The following is a 22,974-nucleotide window of genomic DNA, read 5'->3' as shown; positions in this document are numbered from 1 at the left end:
GTGACTCAAGATATGGTCTGTCCTGGAGAATGTTCCATGAGCACTTGAGAAGAAAGTGTATTCTGTTGTTTTGGGGTGGAGTGTCCTGTAAATACCAATTAAGTCCATCTTGTTTAATGTGTCATTTAAAGCTTTTGTTTCCTTATTTATTTTGGTTTTGGATGATCTGTTCCTTGATAAAAGTGTGGTGTTAAGCCTCCTACTATTATCGTGTTACTGTTGATTTCCCCTTTTATGGCTGTTAGCACTTTCCTTATGACTTGAGGTGCTCTTATGTTGGGTGCATAAATATTTACCATTGTTGTATCTTCTTATTAGGTTGATCCCTTGATCATTATGCCGTGTCCTTCTTTGTCTCTAGTAATAGTCTTTATTTTAAAGTCTATTGTGTCTGATATGAGAATTGCTACTCCAGCTTTGTTTTGATATCCATTTGCAAGGAATATCTTTTTCCATCCCCTCACTTTCAGTCTGTATGTGTCCCTAGTTCTGAAGTGGGTCTCTTGTAGAGAGCATATATACGGGTCTTGTTTTTGTATCCATTCAGCCAGTCTGTGTCTTTTCGTTGGAGCATTTAATCCATTTACATTTAAGGTAATTATTGATATGTATGTTCCTCTTACCATTTTCTTAATTGTTTTGGGTTTGTTATTGTAGGTCTTTTCCTTCTCTTGTATTTCCTGCCTAGAGAAGTTCCTTTAGCATTTGTCATTAAGCTGGTTTGGTGGTGCTGAATTCTCTTAACTTTTGCTTACGTGTAAAGGTTTTAATTTCTCCATTGAATCTGAATGAGATCCTTGCTGGGTAGAGTCATCTTGGTTGTAGGTTTTTCCCTTTCATCACTTTAAATATGTCCAGCCACTCCCTTCTGGCTTGCAGAGTTTCTGCTGAACAATCAGCTGTTAACCTTATGGGGATTCCCTTATATGTTATTTGTTGCCTTTCCCTTGCTGCTTTTAATATTTTTTTGTTTGTATTTAACTTTTGATAGTTTGATTAATATGTGTCTCAGTGTGTTTCTCTTTGGTGTATCCTGTATGGTACTCTCTGTTCTTCCTGGATTTGATTGAATATTTCCTTTCCCATGTTAGGGAAATTTTTGACTATAATCTCTTCAAATATTTTCTCAGGCCCTTTCTTTTTCTCTTCTTCTTCTGGGATCCCTATAATTCTAATGTTGGTGTGTTTAATGTTGTCTCAGAGGTCTCTGAAACTGTCCTCAATTCTTTTCATTCTTTTTTCTTTATTCTGCTCCCTGGCAGTTATTTACACCATTTTATCTTCCAGCTCACTTATCCGTTCTTCTGCCTCAGTTATTCTGTTATTGATTCCTTGTAGAGTATTTTTAATTTCAATTATTGTGTTGTTCATCACTGTTTGCTCTTTAGTTCTTCTAGGTCCTTACTGAATGTTTCTTGTATTTTCTCCATTCTTTTTCTGAGATTTTGGATCATCTTTGCTATCATTACTCTGAATTCTTTTTCAGGTAGGTTGCCTATTTCATCTTCATTCATTTGGTCTTGTAGGTTTTTACCTTGCTTCTTTGTCTGTAACATATTTTTTTGCCGTTTCTTTTTTTTTTTTTTTTATTGGTGGGGCTGTATTCCTGTCTTACTGGGTGTTTAGCCTGAGGTTTCCAGCTGTGGAGTTTTTAGGCAGTTGGATATTGCTGGGTCTTGGTGCTGAGATGAGGACCTCCGGGAGGCCTCATTGTGATTGATATTCCCTGAGGTCTCAGGTTCTCTGTTAGTCCAGTGGTTTGGACTCAGACCTCCCACCACAGGATCTTGAGTTCACTTTTCTGCCTGGAACAAAGATCTTGCAAGCTTTGTGGCATGGTATAAAAAAAAAAAAAGTAAGAAAGAAAGGAAAAAAGGAGCAGTACAATATCAAAAAATAAAGTTAGAAAGATAAAAAATGTATTAGGAAAAGTAAAACTATATTTGAAATAACCAGTTGCTGGGGGTTCCTCCCATCCCTTTAGGTGCCCGTGGTCTACCACCGGTGCATGGTCAGTGCCCTAGTTGTGAGTAGATGCGAATTCCACGTCCTCCTAGTACACCATCTTGACTCTGCCCCCCAGTTCTTCTTTAGTTTCTATTTGTATAAATTACAGGACATTGAAAAGTACTATAAATTGAGTTGATTTATTATTTTCCAGCTTTATTAAAGCAAGAATTTTATCTATAAATTGCATATTTAAAGTGTACCGTTCTGTCTTATAACATAATGTATACATATATGAAGCTGTCAACAAAAGATAATAAGTATGCCCGTCACTTTTTAAAGTGTTGTGATGTAATTCTTTGTAATCCCTCCCTTCCACCTCCCACGGGTCATTCTCCATCACCAGGAACCACTGACGTGCTTTCTGTCAGTATAGATTCGTTTGCATTTTCTGGAATTTCATATAAATGGAATCCTGTAATAGGCACTCCTTTTTGATCTACTTTCTTTCACTCAGCATAACTATTTGATATTTATTCATATTTTTGTGTGTATCAATAGTTTCTGCCGTTTGTTGCTTTTTATTATTCCATTATGCTTATACACTACTATTTATCCATCCATCTTTAATAGACATTTGGCTTGTTTCCAGCACTGAGTTGTTAAAATTAATCTGCTCTAAATGTTTGTGTACGTGTCTTTGTATGGAAAATGATGTCAGTTCTCTTAGTTCAATACCCAGGATTAGAATGTCTTACGGTAGGTGTATGTTTGACTTTGTAGGAAACTCCCAAGCTGTTTTTCAAAGCGGTTATAGATTTTATATTCCTAGCGGCAGATGGGAGTTCCAGTTCCTCTACATCCTTGCTAAAGCTTGCTATGATCAGTATTTAGTTATTCTAACAGATGTGTAGTGGTACTGATTTGTATTTGCATTTTCCTAATGGCTCATGATCTTGAGCATCTATCATGTTGCTTATTTAACATCTGTGTATATTCTTTAGTGAAGGGTCTAATATATTTTGAAATATTTTGTTCATGTTTTCTGTTGGGCTGTTCATCCTATTATTGAGTATAACAACTTTTTGCCCACTTTTCAGGTATAGTTCTATAAACTAAAACTTAGAGCTAATTTGATGCTGTTTAAAATCACCTTTTAATCCATAAATTCATCAAACTAGATTTCCATATCCTTTAAAATTGATCTTAAAAGAATGGTCCAAAATGTGAACCATTTCTAGTGTTACTTTTCATGCTTTGAGAGCTGATATCATTATTTGTGCCTGTTATATTTTAATGTGTATGTCTTGTATATATGAGATTATAACTTCTTCTTAGACGATATATTGCTGTCCCATTTCTCACGCTATGGTTATCAAGTTCTTTTTAATGCTTTTCCATATCTGTAGTATATTTATGAAACCTTGTAGCTTTATATAGATATAAGAATAGCTAAAACTTGCCAGGCACTAAGCTGTTTTAAGCCCTTTACATGCATTACACAAATTAGTCCTCACAACAGCTTGGGTGTACTATTGTGATGCCATTTAGAAATGAGAAAACTGAGTCTCAGAAAGGGAAGACACCTGCCTGAGGCCACAAGTAAGTGGCAGAGCTAGGATTCACATCAGGCTGTGTAGTTCCCGTACGTGTTTCTGTTAAAAACTTGAAATATGTGCTTCTGTTAAAAACTTGAAATTTTTCTTTTCAAAAACTGCTCTGGACAACCATCTTTTTGCAGAGTATCAGCAGAATATAAATCATGCCTCAATTTTCTCTCTCCAGTTAACCTTTGTACAAAAGAAAATTTTCAGTTTTATCTTATTTTCCTTTTTAAGCAGTGAAATTGCTGAAATATATGTAATGGGAGGAAAGAAAACAAAGTTTAGCTTACTGGAAAAATATGTAAATTGTAATCTGAGTTCTTATCCCTTATACAGATTGAATATGATACACTCTTACGTGCTAATTTTTACAACATGACTTCCAAGAGCATAGTATCATATGAACAGACACTCCGTTAAGCATTGGCTAGATCCAAAGTTTATAAGTGGAATTTTTTGCCTCAGAGAAAATTTAAGGAGGGTCATTTCTCTATGTAGCCTGTGTAGACAAAATTCTCTAACATGGCAAATTTGGACAGATCTACCTAAAACTTATTGTCAACAGGTTATAATTAAGAAGTTTATGATATCAATGTTAATGAAAAATGAAGTAAAGAGAAAATTTTAATTGAAGAATTCTAAGTACAATTTATAAAATTCTAATTTATGTAAATTTATGCAATTAGGTTCATTCATAAAATGACTGGGTCATAGAGCTAGAATGGCTCTTGTGGCTTTTCTAATGTGGATCTCTGCCTTTATCAGCTCCTCATGAACCTGGCAATAAACTCTCTCTGCTTAAAGATACTCAGAAATAGAAATGCCATGTCTTTTTTTTTTATCTTAAATCTCAGTATTTTATCATGTCAAAGGGATAATCACAATTTCTGCTGCCCTAACCTTCTTAGAAGGGAGACTCTTAGAAAACATATGCCAGATTTTCAATTTTATTTTCAGTGGTATGTCACAAGACATAATACCACATATCATTTTGCAGCTTTTACTTCATTTTTATTAGGTAATTTTATTAATCGATAGATAGCTGTAGTGTGCTTTTTGCATGATGAATTGCCACTTCTGTAAGTCAAAGATAGCAACACTTTCTGGGTTTTGCAAAGTCCTCTTTAGGATTTAAAACTTTTCCTTAGATCAGAAAATATCTTTTTTCTCATTCTGTAAATTGCATGCCCTTTTTTCAGGCGGCTAAGAAAAAAGCAATCAAACCCACAGATAAACAGAACCCAGCCCATTCCTCACTGCCTGTGAAACTCACTCTTCATTATGCAGTGAGAAATATCAACTGAGACAGGGTCTTGTTCACCATCCCAGAAGCAGCTTCATTTCTTTGGGTTTTTTTCTTCTTCTCTTCTCCATCATTTCTTTTCCCTTTCCCTGCAGGATGCACCTAAAAGAATGCTGACTGTTGTCTCACACTTATGTTTCTGTACCCACCATGGAACTTACTCCCCACTGTGTTTCCTTGCGGGGTGAGGTGGGATTTACTCACCCAGCAGCAGTGTGGAATTGCATTTGGGGGAGAAGAGCCCCAGTTCTGGGGCCTCACGGCCTAGGTTCAAACGCTGCCCCTCACCACTTGTGTCATCTTGAGGAAAGCTACTCAGTTACAGGGATGATAATAAGAGTACCCTTGCCACTGAGTTATCATGAGAATTACAGGAGGTAATTCATGAAAATCATCTGGAATATGTTAAGTGCTAGGTATGTACGCTCTTTCGTTTTTGGATGTAAACTCAGTATTAGGGTGAAACTATATTGCAGAACAGGCAGATGTGATTTGGGGTGTCCTCTCGTCCTCTTCCGTATGACTCTTCCAATACTCCGAGGGGGACCAAAGCGGGGAATGAAGAAGTGATGTGACATTCATGCAGCCCAAGTTTTTGCTAAGCCAAGTTCAAAGTGCATTGACTGTGCACAAGCAAAGGCTAAATTAGGTAGGCTCCTTCTTATAGCCTTTTCTGCCCTGTTGCCTATTATCTTTGAGGAATAACTGATGACTTGGAGAAGAACAAGCAATTTCAGAGCAACACACTGCTGTGTTTTTTTAAAAAATAGAATTAAGACAATGTGCATCTTTATGCATATTTAACTATAGGGTTTGTAGTTACAGAAAAATGAGGATCACACAGATGATGTATTTTTAAACTCTCCCAGCCTCAAGTACCACATAATATAACTTAATTCACTGTCAGTCTCATGCCAGCACACAAAGGCAAAGCCTAAAGTGAGCCAGGCCTCAAAATGAGTAATGTTAGTTGCCGAAAGGTCTGTAGGTGCAAGAGCAATGAAAACAAAGAGACCATAAGGGGAAGAAAAGCAAATGTCTGTCACTGTGTATATGTGTATCTATCTATGTTTCTGTCTATGTCTCTCTCCCTCTGTCAGTCTTTCTGTGTGTGTGTGTTTCTTACTCTATCTCATTCTGTCTCATGCTGTCTCTCTCAGTCTCTCTCTTTCTGTCCTACACATGTGCACACATACACATATTAATGACTTTAATTATTCAGAAATGGAAATATGACAGCAATAATCAAGAAAGATGCAGCATTGCATATAAGAGAAAAGGATAAGAATAGGGAAGTTAAGTATCCCTTTACCTGGCCCGTGCTTTCTTCAAGATCGAGTTTTGTGTCTCAAGCTGACTAGTTACACATCAAAAATTAATCTCTCATGAGTCTGACTTAGGAAGAAATACACAAGCTGGGAAAGTAGCCACTTATTTGAAAACAAATTTGCAACCAATATTGATCCCTTACAACTGTTTAGTTGTAAAGGATGAAATGAAAACGTCAGTTGGATAATATTTGGATGAGCAACCAAAAGAACAATGTTACGTATGAAATTTTCGACAAAATAAAAATCTGAGTTTAAGGTTTCATCATATCGTGTATGTGCGGTAGTGGTTGTCAGGTCACGCTAGGAAGACATGGAAATAATTGTTATAATTTTAATGCTTATTCACAGAACAGGCTTATACTAGACCTAGGAAACGTAAGTCTTGAATTAAGTTCCAACATCTTTTTTTAAACTGTACCTCAGATTTCCCAGTGATTCGTGCTGCCCTTCTAGGTTGTTACAATGCCCGGCTGTTACCTCGTCCAAGAAAACTTGTATTCTCTCAGTATACCTCGTGTGATTAAAGGAAAATAGTGTGCTTTAATACATGCAAAGGTGGAATGATTTCATGTATTACAGAAATGTTTACACTTAGAGTATTTTTTGAATCCCTAAATGAGTGTCTAATTTCCAAAAATGTAGGTAATCTCTTTCAAAGTAATGAATATTTCACAGTGGGATTAGTGTATTTTAAAAAGCAAAATGGAATACAAAGGTTTAATATTCAAATAAAAATACCCTACTGTTAGCTTGAAAAGTATTCACTTCTTTCTACTCTCCATTAGGTGGGAAAAAGTCAACATATATTTTCAAGTGTTATCTGATTGACTATTCCTTAAATAATTCTTACTGTTGTTTTTTAACAAGTAGAGTTTTTTTAATTTTAGTATGGTTGATTTACAGTGTTGTGTTAGTTTCATGCGTACAGCAAAGAGATACAATTATGCATATATATGAATGGATAAAGAAGATGTGGTACACACACACACACACACACACACACACACACACACACAATGGAATATTACTCAGCCAGAAAAAAGAATGAAATAATGCTATTTGCAGCAACATGGATGGACCTAGAGATTATCATACTAACTTCAGTAAGTCAGACAAATACATATGATATCACTTATATGTGGAATCTAAAATATGACACAAATGAACTTACAAAACAGAAATAGACTCACAGACATAGAAAACAAACCAGTGGCTAACAAGTAGAGTTTTATTAAAGTCTGTTTTCTTCTTCCCTTAACCTTGCCCATGAGTTTGGCAGGGGTGATCTCAGAAAAATGGGTGTTACTAGAATGAGACCGTTTCTGTAAAATCCAGATGGACCTTTCTAAGGGAAGACAGGGACCCCTCCATTGCTGTCAGCCATCAATCAAGAATAAGCTCCTCCCCTGGCCTGGCCCTGGGCATCCTCCAGACTGCTTCTGGTTCACAAAGACTGGGGTATAGCCTTGCTTACTAGAAGGCATTGATTGTTCAACAACAAACACACCCCAAAACAAAATATAACGTCTATAGGTATTTTCAGGATTTTAATCTGGGAACTCACAAATGAACTAAGGAGAGTCAAATATCTTAAGTGGGAAAGAAGAATACTACTACATGAATAATACAAATATCTTCATTACCATAGTGCCTATTCCCTGATATAATTCGTGTCATTCTTTTCTTCCACTACTTGGGCCCAAACTGAGGGAAGTCTTTTAACACTGGATGCAGCAAACATTTTTTTCCCCAAACTCTGGGAAGCCAGGATCCTTTCTTACATATCAGTTTTATAGTGAGATGTGGGAATCCACATATGACTTTTGAAAATGATACCTAAATCACAGTCCACACTCTTCCTTCGGTTTCTTTATCTTCCCCTCCAGTAAACAACCTAGTGCTTTCATTAACGTTTTTACTTCTGTGTCTTCTTGTAAAAGTTTAAAGGTGTATTGTATAAAAGCAATGAGAACTCATCGTGAGATTTCGAAAATAAGCGAAAGAACACACACACAAAGAATAAAAGGGACTGTCACAGTCATTTGTTCCAGACACAAAGGGAACCTCCAGGGGACCATTCGAGTGGTCATCTGATCTACAATCCCAAGTCCCCAAGTTATAGCCACTGTTAACATTTTGATCTGCAATTTGACCTATATGAAATTGCTGATAATTGACTGTTTGGGACCTGTTCAGTCAGCAAATTCATTTGGTTAAACCTAAATTTTCTGTGTCTTTTTAAGGATTACTTTATGTGTGTATTTGTGCTTTTAAGATTGTGGACAGGTTGTCCAGACAACATTATACCTAGGTTGGTTTTTTTATCTTAATATAATACAGAGTACATTTTGCCATGTGACTGTTCTTTAAAAATATAATCTTTAAATGAGAGTTTCTTTTAAGGAGCTCTTTCATCTGTTTTTTTTGCTTCATAGATTGGAGGTCCTGGGCTCCAGGAGGGGTGTTATTCAGCAACATGTGTTAACCGTTTACCAACCAAAGGCATTGCTTGAGCCAGCAGAAAAAAACGATATTAGCTTAGGACATTTGAGCATTTTCTGAAAGGTATTTAACAAGAAAAACTCCAAGGAAACTGATTAAATACATTATTTACGCCACCAACAGTATTATATTTCCTGAGAACAGCTGTACCATAGGAATTGACAAAATTATAATTCTTCATATCAAAATTGACCTTTCCAAATATTTGAGAGGTTGGAATTTTAGCTAAATCCATTTTGAAGAGTTCATTCGATTTTCAAGATTGTATCTAAGAATGTCATGGTTGCATTTCAAAATGTGGTGTTCGAATATGTGTATTTCTAAATATTATCATTGAATGGTTTTTCTATCTCAGATCAATTAGTTTTCATTTTGCAGCATAGCATGCAGTATTTCTTTTTCAGAAAAATAAATTTATTTTTCATGATGTCATGGAGTCTTTGAATTTTGAGAGAAATACTTATCCAGACTCATGAGCAAATTAATTTTCAAGCTAGGCTAGACTCTGACGAATAGATTTTTTTTTTCTGAAGTACAAAAGGATCCTGAGCTGTTTGTGCAATGCAGCATTTACCCTGGTTCCCCTAAGGAAAACCTCACCTGGCCAAACAAGATTGGGAGAAGCAAGAGTCAGGATATATCTGCCTTGAGGAGATTCCAATGCATTGCTCAGTTTTAACATTTTTGACTAATCCTGTTGTAAAGATAATGATAACATAGTATTTAAGCCAGTATTTCCCAAATTTATTTGAGCACCAAATCTCTTTTTGGAATATTGTGGAGCTCCTAGGACTTGGGGTGAAGTCTAGAAAATACTGTAAACACCTATGAAGAGTCCTTTGATTGCTCGATTTTGTCTCCTCTACACACTGTCATCTTGGTCATTTATTAGAATCCCGACAGTTAAGGTGGCTCTCTACTACAATGCCAGCAAGAGTTACTGTTTATAAAGATGATAAATTGTTGTACCAAAAACTTTGTTCTACAGTGCGGCATTTAAATATCAATATTTTTAATAAGCAAAAGTATACAGCACTGTGAATGATGATGAGTTCTAATATTAATTTCCATTGTGTTCCTTATACACACATACACACACACACACACACACACACACACACACACAATGGATGACAGATTGTAGATCAGATGACCACTCGAATGGTCCCCTGGAGGTTCCTTTTGTGTCTGGAACGAATGGCTGTGACAGTCCCTTTTATTTCCCCACACAGTTACTGTTTCATGACAGTATCCCTGAGTACCCTGCTTATCTTGTATCTTCTAGAAGCATTTATAAATCTTCTCAGTCTCTGCCTGCAGTTAAGTTTGTTTCTTTTAATCACCTGTATTCCCAAGGAGTCTGGCCTAGCTGCATTTCTCTCTGAGAGGTGCCTGCAGTTAAGAGTTTACCAGGCAGGACCTCATTATTTGCTCTGGTCTTCTCTGTGTGTCTGCTTTGGTAGCAGCGTGGACCCAAGGGCACATTTGGGGCACACAGTCCTTACCTACAGTCTTGGGAAAGAGATGGACCCATGAATAGATGAGTGGGGGTAACTTTTAACTACAGGGAGTGTGGGAGCCTCAGAACCTAGCAGTCCAGAGAGGGAGTGTGGTGAGGACAGAAGCTGAGAGAGGCCAGCAGGGCATCAGGTGTGGCAGATCCTCTCTGACTTGGACACGAGCTCAGCCTTCATCGTGTGGGGGCTTTGTTTTCAAGTTACTTTTCCATTAGAATGTAATATATGGCCATTAAAAAAAAAAAACTTAGAAAATAAGAATGTGAGATTTTTAAAAATCACATTCCCATCATTTAAAAGACAGGCACATTATCATTTAGCTGTAGTATTTCCTTCCTCTTTTTTCACAAGGGGCAGTTATTTTTTTTATCATTCCTCTGAGGTAGGTTGATGATTTTAACTTCAGGCTGTGGATGAGAAAACCAAGGCACTGAATCACATTAACTACCCAGAGTCCAAATTGCTTCTATTGCTGAAGACCCAGCATGGAAATTTCCTGAGTCCTGAAATGAAGAGTAAAAATGGGGGGAAAAGAAAGAAAGAAAGAAAAACTTTATTCTCCGAACAAGCAAATTCTAGGCATACAGAAAAATATGCCTTTATTATTATTAAACTTTTAAAAACATATCTGCCTTAGACGTTTTAAACTGAGCTAATATGATTACTAATTCTTCATCATCTAATGAATTCCAAAGTGTAATTGATGAGTTTGGCTGTCTCATTACCAAGGAGAGATCTTAGACTGCAAATTTGTTAGTGGTCCTTTAAGGTGTTTCTCTGATTCCTGTGTTTTTCCATGTAGAGCAACTTACTGAAAGGAGTGTTTACTCATTTTCACTTGATACAACACAAGCCTTTAAAAATCCTTTCTCTGAATAGTAGTTCTTGTTGTTTTCCTGAAATATATTTTTCCAAGGATTATTTCCCTTTTATGACACAGCATTGGAACATTGGCTAAAGATTGTTTCCAGTCTGCCCTTGGTACAAGACTGCCTCTGAGAACCAACAGATAATAAAGAGATGCTGCTGAGAACACTGTTTTTCTTGCCAAAAATCAGATAGACTTACCGATTGATCAGTAGATAGACAGAGATAATATCCAATTACAGTGAGGAAAGTGGGAAACAAATTGCTAAATATTTTTGATAAGTGAATAGCATTTCCTACTAAAATAAATGTGATGATCCTAGGACCTATAAGTTATAGTTTTAGGAATATATAACTATAAAAATTAACATGTACAGAGACAAAGGATCATTATTGCTAAATTGTTTGTAATAGATAAAAGGAAACAATCCTGTTCTCATAAACAGTAAAAGGAATTGAATAAATTGTGGCACATCCATGCTGAGGCGGGTTCATCAGCTCTTACAAAGCGTGTGTTAGATCCACTGGGATGGATGAGGAATTTGTGCTGTATTGTTTAGTGAGAAGGGAATATGCGTAATAATATAAATGGCAGGATAACAGTAAAGGAAATGCGTAAGTTTGAATGAAAAGTGAAAGCACATGTAATGATAAACATCAAACTGTAAACATTCAAGGGATTAAATTTGGGAGTGAGAATGGGAGGAAGACGAAATCTTTTTTTTCCTTTTATGTAACTAAGTATTGTTTGGTTTATTAAGTGAGCTTAATAAGTGAGTGAGTAATAACTTTATAACTTAGAAAAAAAGAAAAGCGTTTTATTATGTATTGTTATACAGGAATGGTCATTTAATTCTGTTTCTAAGTTGCTAGGCTGCCTAGAATTCAGGCTGACAGAGATTAAGACCTAAGAACAGAAAATGAATGACAGAAGCAGGGTGAACAACACAGCTTCCTGCCCCTTAGGATTCTTCCCACTCTGTTTCCATAGGTTCCTTAGAATTGTAAATGAGTTAGTCTCCTAAACTTACTCACAAGTGCATGTATCAACTCATAAATAACTCTATCTCCACTATGAATAAAAAGGTAGAAAATAATAGTTTTTCTGGATAAAAGGAAAAGTGAAAGTTTGTAACCCATGGCCCCTCTTCTCGCCTCATTTCTACCAGTAATACAGATTAACTACTTTCTGATCACCCTGTCTTACCAGTTTAAGAAATATTATGGTGAATCACATGCAGTAAATTACTCTTTCACCCTCTCATTCAGATAATAGGTCTCACAGAATATCCAGTGGTATGAGTTGCCTTCAAATTAATTGTTATGAAAGGAGCTGTGGTTTTGAAATGTGCTTGTTTGTTTTTTATCCTTATACCGAAAGGTGTTAGTTAGCAAACAGGGATATTTCTCTTCTGTCATCATACATGTTCTACTCAAAGGTCATGTTTTATTTTAAATCCACCACTTGGAAGACAAGGACAAAATTTAGAAATGGTAGGACTTGGGCTAAGTGATTCTTTAATTCTTTTCAGCTTCAACATTCTATGATTTTATGATTTTAAAGAAAAATAAAAGCCAAACCTACAGATAAAGCTAGACATAATCTTCCAAAGGCTTTTGTTCACTGTAGGACTGAATAGAAAATTGGGAGTGTCTTAGTCTTCTAGGACTGCTATAGCAAAATACCAGATTAAGCTTAAACTGGAGGCTGATGGACCAAGATCAAGGTGCCAGCAGCGTTGGTTTCTGGGGAGGGTTCTGTCCTTGGCTTGCAGACAGTGCCTCCTCAGTGTGTCCTCGTGTGGCCTTTCTTCTATGCATGGGGGGTGGCGGTAGAGAGAGAGCAAGAGAGAGCTTGTTCTCAAGAGCACTGGGTATCTCCTCCTCTTCTTATAAAGACACAGTCCTATTGGATGAGGGCCCAACCCTACGACCTTGGGGGTTAGGGCTTCAACTTATTACGACTTTGAGGAAGACACAGTTTAGTCCATAACAGGGAGAAAAATAGGCATAGGATACTGTAGGATACTAAAGTTGTGTATGTTTCACTTCATGCTAAGTTTCTGCTTTCTGAGTTTTCAGTGCATCTTTTAGTAAAAGCAATAAATTGAAGTGACATTTAACTGCCTTTTCCAGCCAGCAGTCATAATCTTTAAAGTCTGATTTTATAAAGTCATGCGTTATTTCATTAAATTGTTAAAATGTCTTTATGGTTAACATTTTATGCAATATATATATATGCATATATCTTTCTAAAGGGTTACATTTAAAACTATCTTTTAAAAAGTTTTACTTTTAAAATAGCTTTAGTGTTGAAAGAGCTGTTTAAACCTCAGTTAGATGTTAAATGTCATCAAGTTTCTGTTCTTTAACTGGCGCTGTAGAAATACTAATGAGTTGTTAAATACTTTTTTTTTCAGAATTATAAAACCAATTAAAATATAGAACACAAAACTCACATCTAATTACAGAAAGAACTAACCAACAAGCATTCATATTATTGGTTAAGTTCCTTTCAGTCACTTTTCTGTGTCCACAGAGCAAAAAGTGAAATTACAAAATTTGGGGAATACTCTTCACCCTGTTTTGTGTGTCTAGCTGAAGTTAGCCTCCAACTCTTACCTCAGCAGTACGAGATTAGGTTTGCTCAAATTGGATTGACAAGCGGTCCTTTTCCATGAATGGGGGTACTGTTTCCTTCTCCCATTAAGACTCTGTCAAAATTGAAATGGAGAACAATACTTTTCGCTTAATTGTCTGTTGTTAGTGCCTCGAATTTCTAGAACTCTTGGCCTAATGAGACTTTATAGGAGTCTCAGTATCCACTCCTGCAGGCCTCAGGCTCAGGTTGTGGTAAGAATTGAAAACTAGCAGACTGCGGGTCTCAGGCCTGCCCAGTCTCTGTGCAGTAAATGAGGAGATTCATCCCCTTCTGTTAGTTTCTGGGAGAACCAACAAGAGATCTGGGGTAGGCCTTGGCAAGAGACAGTTTGTAGTTTATCTTCCCCAAATCCTGGTTTGCTCTCCTCATTCTAATTTAAATGTAGATGCCATCCACCGCCTCGCCAGCACACCTCTTGTGAAGGTAAGGGACTTAATGATCTGATCTGCTCCACCATTACCAGTCCACTCACCCCAAAATACTGAATCTTGCCCACGTTCCCAACCACTGGCTGAGGTCTTGTCAGCTTATATGAACCACCAAGTTGGCTGCCGTCTTGATAACAAGTGTGGAACCTGCCTGGAAGGCTTCTGAAACTGTGCTCCCCGTCAGCCAGCCTGGCCCCCTGGATCTCATTCTGGGTTTGCAGTGTCTCCTTAGATACTTGTCGACTGAAAAAAATGCACGAGCTAAAAATTGAGGATTACGTTTATTCGGCAGACATACTTAAGCCTAGGTGACAGCCTCTGAGGGATTGCTCTGAAGAGGTGAGGGAGGAGCCGGGATACAAAAGAGTTTTTGCAAAATAGCTAGGCAGTCGGAACATCAAAAGATTACTGTTAATTAAAGAAAGACATGTCAAGTTAATGAATTTAGCATTTTTCTATGTATAGGAAGATGCAAGAATCTAGACTCATTGAAACCATTCCTTTGATGTGCATCTTAACTATCTAGGGCCAGTGTCTTGCTTTTCTCCATCCTGAATCCCCTCAGGGTGCACAGTCAGGGGACAGCTGCAGCGGGCTGACGGCTTGATGGCCACAATATCCTTTGTTTACTGTTGTGGCAGGCAACATTGTTTGTCTCCACGCTGAAGTCAGTGGTGATACAATACTCACTGATTGAAAAAAAAAAAACTCCCAAAGTGGATGATTTTCTTTAGCTCCAAAATGCCATTCCCATTTGCGGTCTCCTCCCTCCCACAGTGTTGTGCTCTCAGGAATGCCCACGTAGGGCCTATCTTAGAACACTTGGTGTCCACCAGGAACGCTTGTTGTGCTGCTCTGAGCAAGGCCTATTGACCAAAACAGCCAAATGACTTCCCAGAATCCTTGTAGTGATTGATGGACCAAAGGAACCTCTCTACTCATTCAGACCAGGAGTTGTGTTCATTTCATAAGCAAGATGAAGTAAAACAAGGAGGATAGAGAGAGGAGGATAATGGTAAATGGAAAAACATGAAGCAGCACCAAGTTTTCTCTCGACAATCCCTGTAGAGCTGTGGTTCTACACAGAGCAAGCAAGCATCTGTTTCTTTATCTATAAAATGCGGGTAGCAATAGATAGGGCTGTGATGATGAAATGATTGGGTGTATGTCAAGGGCTTGGAATAGCGCCTGGAATATGGAGAGCATTCAGTAAATGTTTGTTGTTGCTATTGTTGTTCCTACTATTATTAAATGGAATTTGAAATGGAAAGGATCTAAGCTAGTTCCTTAACTGGTCAACTTGGAGACAGTTATTTGATCCCTGAGCTGCCTCTGCAAATTGGGAGTAATACCAGTCTGGCACACAGGAAACAACACTTATTCTCTCACCCTCTTTCACCTGCTGTGATTTTTGTTTTCCTTCAGTTACAAAGGAATGAATGAGTTTATTCGTAAGAACTGTTGCATGTTTTCATTAGTTCTGTCTCTCCCTCTCTAGATGGTGTGGATAAAAAAGAGAAGATGGGCTCTGAAGGGAACAAATAAAAATGCAAATCTGAATGAGCAAAGATATTTAGTGAATGCTGTTTTTGGATAAGAACTGAATGCAAACCAGACCTAGCATAATATATACATTTTTGGAACTATATTTATCCTATTCCCATGAAATAGGCTGTCAGGCTCAACTTTGTCAAAGCACTTGTTATCAGATAAGGAGGTTAAAAGACTAAAGATACGTTGTGAAATTAAATAGGGGAATATTCTAGGTCCTCCCTGAGAGTTTGGGGTCTAATTTCCACCAAATACTAGAAGTTATTCTGTCTCTGGCTTTGTTTTCCTCATTATTTGGCTAACTGCATAATTACAACAATGACCTCTAGAATCGCCAATTATATTTTGATTATGAAACCTTTTGAACCATGTTTACTGGGATTTGGAAGAACCTGTCAGTTATACTGAGAGATTTGAAGCTTACCCCTAAATGAATGTCATGTGCAATTAATTTGCAGTAGAGTGAATGTGAAGCTAGGATGAAAGCCAGTTCCCTCGCTGGTTTTCAAAATGAGTGCTTTGCTGAATCTAATCTAGAGAAACTTAGATAAACTTCAGGGTGTTCAGTCTTATTTATTGTTCTCCAATTCATTTAGCGAATAAGGTCTTTTTATTAGCAGACACGTTAATGACTGAATGGTGTTCGTTTCTTTTGTCATTAATCGTGCCACTTAATTTTTATTATTGAGAGATATGTATTTGCTTATTTTCAGTTATGTGAATCTCAATATGTAGGCATGTTGGGACACTCTTAATTGTAAATTAGACAAGTGTGTCCTGGATATTTATTAATTTTAATGATAAAACCCATATAACAAAGACATATTGAGCAACTACTAGGTGGAAGACACTTAGTAAGTTACTGTGAAAAGACCGGCACGTGCTTAGTGGAATTCACTGAGCACTTGCCCTTTAAGTCGTTAGATTCGATAAGGAATCTATGGTGAAAGATGAATTCTAGGCTCACTGGCATGCCCCGTATGGCAGAAAACGTCTATTTGTTAGATAGAGAGGAGAGACAGAAATCAGTATTAAAGAGGCCTCCATATTGGTTTTTGGTAGACTTCCTTGATTATACTTTCTTTATTTTAGACTTTTATGGATTGCATTTTTTTGGCAACAAGGTTGATTTTCCTTGTTTGATGACTTACCCATCACTTCCTCTGGTAGGAATGGGTGTGTTAATACACTGTTGAATTTTCTCCTGAAGTTCCCATCGTAGAGATACTATTTCCTAAGGAGATGCTTGTATCTAAAAGGAGCAGGGCAATGAGTGGAAAGAGACAGACAGCCTGGATTCAAGTGACCTCTGCTCACTCACACCCTCAGCCTCAGTTTCCCCACGCATAAAGTGAATGGCTCCAGCCACTTCCTTCCTTAGGACACACTTCTCAGACTGGGGCCCCCAAGGGAGGAGCAATCTGAGAGGCCTCGCTTGAGTCAGGTGCCCGCCTTTTGCCAAAAGGAGGAGAGGGTCCCTTGATTGATAGTTCCAGTGCTGGGAGCAGTAGTAGAGGGAGAGGCTCTGGGCGTGGGGGGACGAGTGGATTTGAGCCAAGAAAGTGGCTGATGTTCCCTGAGATACTGCTTCTCCAGCTGTGAAGGACCAGTGACTTTTTTTTCTTTTCTTTTTTCCCAATCCTTTGCAGGTTGATACTTTTTTTAAAAAAGACATGTAAAGTAAAACTCTATCTTTAAATTATTAATCAAACATTTCTCCACCTCTGGGCTTATCCTGTCACAGACTCTCAGAGGAGTTCCTTGCATCCTTGCTGAGGAAATCCCCCTGCACATGCCCCTAGGATCCCTCTACTTCTCACCTCGCAGCCTCTTCTCATCCTCCTGTCATCTGACTTACCCTTCACCTCTCTAGAAACTGCAGAGTCCTCCTTTGAAAAATCCAGTAATATCTTATCAGGTCTCATCCTCAAGTTCTCCTGTAGCACTTACTGTTCCTTCCAGACGGATGCTTTGTCCTCAAGGACATCCCTCACAAGAACACACTTCCCTCCTCCTCTCATGGAACTTGGTGCCTTTTTCCTTCTCTGGATCAACCTTCTAAGAGAGATGCTCTTCTAAGATTCTGGCCCAAATGTCTGGCTCTGTACACTTTAAAATGTGAATATCAGTGTCCAAAGAGGGGTTAGGGCATTTTCTTTAAGATTTGATTATATCCCAAGATATCTGCAAACAATGTATTTGACAAGGGACTGAAATCCAAAATATATTTTAAAAACTTATACAACTGAATGTCAAAAAAAGAACACCAACAACCCGATTAAAAAGTGGACAGAGGTGGTCTTCCCTGGTGGCGCAGTGGTTGAGAGTCCGCCTGCCGATGCAGGGGATACGGGTTCATGCCCCGGTCCGGGAGGATCCCACGTGCCGCGGAGCGGCTGGGCCCGCGAGCCATGGCCACTGAACCTGCGCGTCCGGAGCCTGTGCTCCGCAACGGGAGAGGCCACAACAGTGAGAGGCCCGCGTACCGCAAAAAATAAAATAAAATAAAATTTAAAAATGGACAGAAGACCTGCAGATACAGTTTTCCATAGAAGATATACAGGTGGCCAACAGGCATATGAAAAGTTTCTCAACACCACTACTCATAAGGTAAAAGCAAATCAAAACTACAGTGAGATACCACCTCACACCTGTCAGAATGACTGTTATCAAAAAGACAAGGGGCTTCCCTGGTGGCGCAGTGGTTGAGAGTCTGCCTGCCGATGCAGGGGACGCGGGTTCGTGCCCCGGTCCGGGAAGATCCCACATGCCGCGGAGCGGCTGGGCCTGTGAGCCATGGCTGCTGAGCCTGCGTGTCTGGGGCCTGTGCTCCGCAACGGGAGAGGCCACAACAGTGAGAGGCCTGCGTACTGCAAGAAAACAAAAAAAAGACAAGAAAAACAAGTGTTGGCGAGGATGTGGAGAAAAGGGAGCCCCTCGTAAACTGTTGGTGGGAATGTAAATTGGTGCAGCCACTATGGAAAACAGTATGGAGGTTCCTCAAAAAAGTAAAAGTAGAACTACCATATGATTCAGCAATTCTACTTCTGGGTTTTTATATGGAGAACACAAAAAAAATAATTTGAAAAGATATATGCACCCCTATGTTCATTGCAGCATTATTTACAGTAACCAAGATGTGGCAGCAACTGACGTGTGTATTGATAAACGAATGGATAAAAAGGTGGTATTCTGGAATATTACTCAGCCATAAAGAATAAAAGAATAAAGAATAAAATCTTGCCGTTTGTGACAACATAGGTATACCTAGAGGATACTACGCTAAGTGAAATAAGCCAGAGAGAATAAAACAAATACTGTATGATTTCACTTCTATGCAAAATGTAAAAACCAAATGGACAAAATAAAACACAAACAGACTCATAGACACAGAGAACAAACTGGTGGTTGCAAGAGGGGAGAGGGATGGGGGAACAGGTGAAATAAGTGAAGGGGATTAAGAGGATCAAACTTCCAATTGTAAAATAAGTCAGAATGATGTAATGTACAGCATGGGGAATATGGTCAGTATATTGTAACAACTTTGTATGGTGACAGATGGTCTCTAGATTTATTGCGGTGACCATTTCATAATGTATACAAATGTCAAATCACTGTTGCACACCTGAAACTAATCTAATATTGCATGTCAATTATAATTCAATTTATAAAGATTTGATCCTATCTCTGTGTGAGAATTGAACTAATCATAAGATAATGGTGTGTATATACTTCCAGTAGTGTCTGGGAGAAGATAGTGGACTGGAACTTCTAAGGGTCATTCCTGTGACTTCTCTTTGAAAGTCGACAGCACTAAGTCATTTACTGAAAAAGGAAGGCACCATCACTAACATGTAAAATTAAGGGATGAGCAACTTTTTTTTTTTTTCTCTTCTTCTTACTTTATGTCCTTTCACTGTGACTGGATTTTTGGCAGGTATGAGGAGTGGAACTACAGAAAGAGCCTTTCATCCGAAGTCAATAGATGTGTTTCTTTTGCCAATAACAGGTGCCTTAACTCTCTGACCACCTGTGTCCTCATCAGTTACGAGAGGCGGTTGGGCACCATGATCTTTGAAGTCACTTTCTAGAAAATTCTGTGATGTTCTTACATTTTTAGAAATCATTGTGTGTAACCTAGTGACTTTCCCTTTTCCAGGGTCCTGGCTTAGTGTAAACCCTATTTTCTTGTTCTCTTCTAGCACCTGTTTTCTGATTAGAGACGAAATACATGACATTCAGAACTTCCACTAGGGTACTGTAAGGTAAGATCTTTTTTTGAGTTGAGTTCTTTGCTTTAAAAAGGGGGCTGATGGCTTGATCTGTGAGCAGAGGTTAATGAAGAATAGGCATTTCTAGGTTGGTGTTTTTCAGTACAATTTATAATTGTTACTGTGTGCATCTTAATATAAATAAGTCATGCTCAACTTTTTGTGTCTCAGTAAAGGTACTTTTTTTTACTAATTTGTTCATCAGATTCAAAATTACAATGAAGGAATTTGTTGAAATATGAAATAAGTTGATTTTATTTCAAAAACGTATTGTATCTTAACTGTAGTAATGTGAGGGTTTTTTAAATAGTGGAAAATGTTTGACGTTTTAGCAAATATAGGACCTTATAGCTTGTCTAATTCATAGCTTAAATATTATCTTTTGATTATTTATATCACCTTATTTGGAATCCTGTACAAAATCCGATTGTAAGTATGAAGAAAGAGCAACATTGTGAAAAAGCTCAATCCTTTTTAAACGTTATTGTTCATAATACTTTTTCTATTCAGCAGACAGTGCAGATAGCCTACCCAATATACATTCTCCCCTATTCCTTTCTTAAAAATTCCTGAAGTTTTGAAGGACAATAAGACTTCCCAGACTCCTTTGCTGCAGCCACATGACCCGTTTCTGGCTAATGAGTTCTGAGTGATGGGCCCTGGGGAGGGTTTCCCTTCCTGAATTAATTCCCTTCCTGAAATAAAAGAGCAGAGCTTCAAGAGGAGAATATTTTTGGAACATTTTCCTTTGTTATTGTCCCATCTTTCTACCTGAAAAGTAGTTCTAAAATTTGTAGCTGCAGGGTCTTAATTTATGGAAGTGACTGAGTGATGACACAGAGAAGTCAGTGTCACTGGAAGAAGAATTTATTACTTGCATTTCCCGAGAGAAGGGGGCACTCCATGAAGGGCCATCTGAGGAAGACCAGGTCTGGTCAAGGGGCAGAAAACAGAAATGAGGAGAAAGTCTAGGTCAGTGTCTTTCTTGGGAGTTTCCTCAGGAAAGGAGAGGCAGGGCAGGGTAAACAGATTAGGATTGGCCAGTTAGAATAATGTCGGTGGGCCCTGGGCTGCAAGGGTGGTCTCTGGTTGCCTGGTACTTGGCAGGGTGTTGATTTAGGCAGGGGAAATATTGACTTGGTTTGTGAGTTAGATAAGAAGGTGGATGGGACTATACACTCAGGATTGTTTGGTTTCCATGCGAAAGATGTGCTCCAGGCCAAACCCTTTGCTATTTCTAAGAATTGGCTAGTCTTGGGACGGACAGTTTCTCCCCGGTCAGCAACTTTTAAGATGTCAAAACATCATAAAATACAGAAAATAAAAACATGATTAATACAAAGCACAGCCCCCATCTTGTAATCACAAGGACAAAAACCACAACCAGGGATATTGGAGCAGAAAGGTAAAAGGAGCTTGACACCTTGATGACACTCTTAAGCTCTAGTGAAGCTACCATTACATTTCCTGTTGTAGGAGACAAATAAATCCCTTACACAAGCTTGTTAGGTCTTCTGATACTCGGAGTCAAATGCAGACTTAGCTGATTCTAGCATTCATATCTGGTCATGATGCTAGATAAGTATTTCTATACCTTATTTAGTCTGCACAGTAGTGCCATCCGGGTAAGTATTATGATCCCCGTTTTACAGTGAGGAAACTGATGCTTTGAGATGTAACAACTTTGTCCTATGATAGTAAGTGTCAAAGGCAAGGTTTGAACTTGGACCTGTCAGGTGCCCTTCCCGGTACTCTGCTACGTCAGTGCTGATCCTGGCATTATGATGCCAGGAGCCTGTACTGTTTTTGTGGCATCATCAGTGCACTAATCCTTTGCATGTCCTTCAATAATACAGAAATTCCACTAGATTATCCATTTATAAAACTAAGTGAACTGGGGCTGTTCCATATTTTTAAATAAAAGGAAGGAGGGGCTTCCCTGGTGGCACAGTGGTTGAGAGTCCGCCTGCCGATGCAGGGGACATGGGTTCGTGCCCCGGTCCGGGAAGATCCCACATGCCACGGAGCTGCTGGGCCCGTGAGCCATGGCTGCTGAGCCTGCGTGTCCGGAGCCTGTGCTCCGCAACGGGAGAGGCCACAACAGTGAGAGGACCGCGTATCGCAAAAAAAAAAAAAAGGAAAGAGAAAGCTCTGGTTTGGGGGAATCAGGATGAATTGAAATTGCCTATGAAAGCAGGTGAAAGAAATACGAATTCCAAGTTTTTTATTTTGCTTTTTGTTCTTTTGAAACAAAAGTTTAGGACTAATGGTCTAAATAGGGCCACCAAAACTAAGCTTTTAAGCTACTGTCCTAATATTAAATACTTTCCTTCTAACGGTGTCTATTACTTCACTCAGTAGGCTCAGAAAAAAATGCAGGAAAAAGATAAATTATATAATAAAATTCCTTTCCAAAGAAAGACATGCAAGATATTGAATAAGGTACTGAGCTGAGTTGGGGGAGGAGGTGCTGGATAATGGAAAAGTCCCTGGGCTGGAAACTAGGAGATGGGAAATGCAGGTGACAGCCAGCTCTTTGGAGGCACAAAAAAGCTCCTTCACCTCTCTGGACCTTTGCTCTTTGTTTGTAAATGGAGGGTGTATGATATTCTGATATTCTCTTAATATAAAATAATAACTTACCTTGTTGGATGTCCATTGCTAATGCAGGGAAATGCTGTGTCTACTAAAGTCAACTTTTTTCTTTTTGGCCATTAAACTAAAGAGTTATCAGCTATTTTCCTTTTGCTGTCCTTTATTTCAAATACATCCTGAAATTCTTAATTTCTTTCTGTATCTTCTGTTACAACCCTGCTCCAAGTCATCATTCTCTCTTGCCAGGACAACTGTGTAAGCTTCCTGGTGGTCTCCTGGCTTCTATTCTTGCCACACCAAAATCCCTTCTGTGTGCAACACCTGTGTCTGGGGAAACTAGATCAGAGCTTGTTATTCTCCTGAGACTTGCTCAAAACCCTTCAACTCCTTTCTCTG

General features: G+C 38.4%; 1 protein-coding gene across 4 annotated transcripts in view; it reads left to right on the top strand.

Moving 5' to 3' along the window:
- CHRM3 (cholinergic receptor muscarinic 3) overlaps nucleotides 1-22,974 on the top strand; it is a 516,440-nt gene that overhangs the window by 213,214 nt on the left and 280,252 nt on the right. For all 4 annotated transcript variants that reach the window (XM_067710998.1, XM_067710997.1, XM_067710995.1 and 1 more), the window contains exon 3: nucleotides 19,915-19,977. The gene's annotated coding sequence lies outside the window, so the exon portion shown is untranslated. The remainder of the gene's footprint in view (nucleotides 1-19,914; nucleotides 19,978-22,974) is intronic.

The sequence above is a fragment of the Pseudorca crassidens genome, chromosome 16, assembly GCF_039906515.1.
Source record: "Pseudorca crassidens isolate mPseCra1 chromosome 16, mPseCra1.hap1, whole genome shotgun sequence".
NCBI lineage: Eukaryota > Metazoa > Chordata > Mammalia > Artiodactyla > Delphinidae > Pseudorca > Pseudorca crassidens.
This window is presented reverse-complemented; position numbering and strand designations above follow the sequence as displayed.